The following is a 2,775-nucleotide window of genomic DNA, read 5'->3' as shown; positions in this document are numbered from 1 at the left end:
CTGAAAAAGAAGATCTTGTTTTCAACTTGTGATTATTTGAAAATAGTTATAACTTTGGATGCTCGTTTTCGTTCTTGTTGAACCTAGATCTCGTTTATTCGTACTTTAATTATTATTCAGTTTATTAAGACCTTGTTTATACCATGCTTTTATTGGAACCCATTATAATGTTGAGTTCAGTTATGAACTAATCATTATCATGGGATTCTAGCGGATTTACTTATGGATTTCAATAATTAATTTGTTTTGATATCTTGGTGTGTGTTGATTGATTGATATCCTAGTATTGGTTGTGCTTATTCATCTTATGTACGTAGCTAACATATAAGATAGCGTGTTAATCTCTATTGAAGCGACAGTGAATATAAAGGTTTAGAACTTACCATGCTAGCATAGGTTCATGTATATGTTATGCATGATTCATAGGTAATTTTAACCATCTTACTTGCCCTATGTAATCAAGATAGATAACTTGTGCTTAAACTGTTATGTTGTCAAATTCTTTAGACATATAGGATCTCAATATAATTGGTGCCTATTCAGCTTCTATCTCTTTTGTGGATGTCTGGTAGAATGGTACTCATGCAACGAAAGTTGGCGTTTATCAATTTCGTGTTATCTGATTAGTGTCATCACCATCACATGCTAAGGTTAAGAACAATGACTTTGAATGAAGTATTTAAAGAAGTTATAATCCCATGTTTGTTATATATATTAATTCAACCATTCTTGTTCTCTTAGTTAGAATTGTTAGTTTAATCTCTTAGTTTAATAAAAACCCAATTTGTTATTTGTCTTAGCATTGAGCGATAACCAAACATTATTGCATAGGTGCATAAATTGAACTTAACCTAAACCAGTCTCTGTGGGAACGAATCTGATTTATATCTTATACTTCTTGTGAACGCGTATACTTGCTTAAATTTTAGCGCATGTTTTCGCCCTAACAGGTTTTTGGCGCCGCTGTCGGGGACTCGGTGTTAACTTTTAGTTTATGTGCTTGTCATCAGTGGTCGTTAAAGTTCACTGACTCAGACTCTTTTACTTTGACAGTTTACTTGTTGTGTTGCAGGTACTCATTACAATGGGAGATCCAGCAGCACGAACGAAAGCCTTGATGGATTTTTCTCAACCCAAGATCAATGACATTCAATCTAGCATTGTCAGGCCAACTATCACTGATAATACCTTTGAGATCAAGCATGGCATAATTCAATGGGTGCACAATTTAATCCAGTTTGGGGGTTCTTCAACGGAAGATCCAATATGCACATTAGGGATTTCATTGAGATCTGCGATACCTTCAAGTTTAACGGTGAATCTGAAGATGCTGTGAAGCTGAGACTATTCCCATTCTCTCTGAGGGACAAGGCTAAGAGCTGGTTACACTCTCCACCAGCTGGTTCGATTACTACTTGGAAAGATCTTCCTCAAAAGTTTCTCACTAAATTCTTCTCTATGGAAAAGACAACTGCAATCAGCTATGCTCTTACTCAATTTGCGCAGCAATTAGGAAAATCTTTATATGAAGCTTGGGAGCGCTACAAGGAGATGCTTAGGAAGTGTACTCATCATGGAATGCCTGATTGGATGATCATCAATTGTTTTTATAATGGGTTGGGAGCACAGTCCAGACACATGCTCGATGTAGCATCAGGCGGAGCATTATAGGTAAAGATCTATGAGGAAGCTTATGATCTAATTGAAATGATGGATGCTAATGAATATCAGTATCCAACCCAGAGATGTCCACAGGGCAAGGTAGCAGGAGTTCTTGAAGTGGATACAGCTACGGCTATCACTGCTCAACTAAAGGCGTTGTCTATGAAGATCGATTCTCTGGCTAACTATGGTGTTAAGCAGATAATTAGTATTTGTGAGCTGTGTGCAGGTCCGCATGTGACGGAGCAATGCGTTATATCTGTGGCGCCCTCCAAACCCGGGTCAGAAGTTTGGGGTCCACACACACATACCTTATTTATAACCTGCTTATAAAAAAAATAAAGATAATAATAATATGCAGTGATCCTACTTACCAACTACCACGGACCGCAACAGGTTAAAGTATGCACACAAGCCAAACACATCTACTTATATTATAAATCATTCAAATCCCAACTATCCAAACTCAGAACTGAGTATTAAACATTATTACAAACTTTTAAAAACTTAAAATTATCCCAAAAGAAGCCTACTAGCTCAACTTGATCAACCTGAACCCCTAGCTCTCGCGCTGGACTGGGGATCCTCGCTACCAACTGGTTCTTTCTTAACTGGAAAATAACATAAACAATATCGCACAAATGAGCTAACTAGCTTAGCAAGTCACAATGACAAAACTGAGAATAATGATCATCAGGTAAATATGGTTATGATATCAAGTGAACAATGGATTATGATTTAGAATTGGATATTATATTTTCATTTTAAAAACCAAGGTTAGGCTGCTGATCAGTCACGAACTAACCCCGAGCAAAACACACAACACTGCTCTAACTACTGGATCCAAGGAACACATTGGCCTAACTTGACCATCATATGGTCTGACCACGAATCTGGTCCACAATTTTATAAAAACAATGCAATTCTACCATTATAACAGAATAAGCAGTAATAAACAATAAACAGGATCATTAACAACATTGGACGTTCAATAATGAAAATGGTTTTAATCTGTATAAAGATCAATATGGCATTTCCAAAGCTTGGCTGTTAGGTAATGAAAGAATTGGATAACAAAGGAGTCAACATTTCAGGGTTCCAGGGATTTGGTCT

General features: G+C 36.7%; 1 non-coding gene across 1 annotated transcript; it reads right to left on the bottom strand.

The window, feature by feature from the left end:
* Positions 1-1,473: 1,473 nt before the first annotated feature.
* Positions 1,474-1,580, bottom strand: LOC141662360 (small nucleolar RNA R71). Its single transcript, XR_012550481.1, has one exon. It is a non-coding gene; the product is annotated as a small nucleolar RNA R71 (small nucleolar RNA).
* Positions 1,581-2,775: the final 1,195 nt, after the last annotated feature.

The sequence above is a fragment of the Apium graveolens genome, chromosome 5 (genome assembly GCF_009905375.1).
Source record: "Apium graveolens cultivar Ventura chromosome 5, ASM990537v1, whole genome shotgun sequence".
In the NCBI taxonomy this organism is placed as follows: domain Eukaryota; kingdom Viridiplantae; phylum Streptophyta; class Magnoliopsida; order Apiales; family Apiaceae; genus Apium; species Apium graveolens.
Note: the sequence above shows the minus strand (reverse complement) of the source record. Positions and strands in the feature narration are given on the sequence as shown.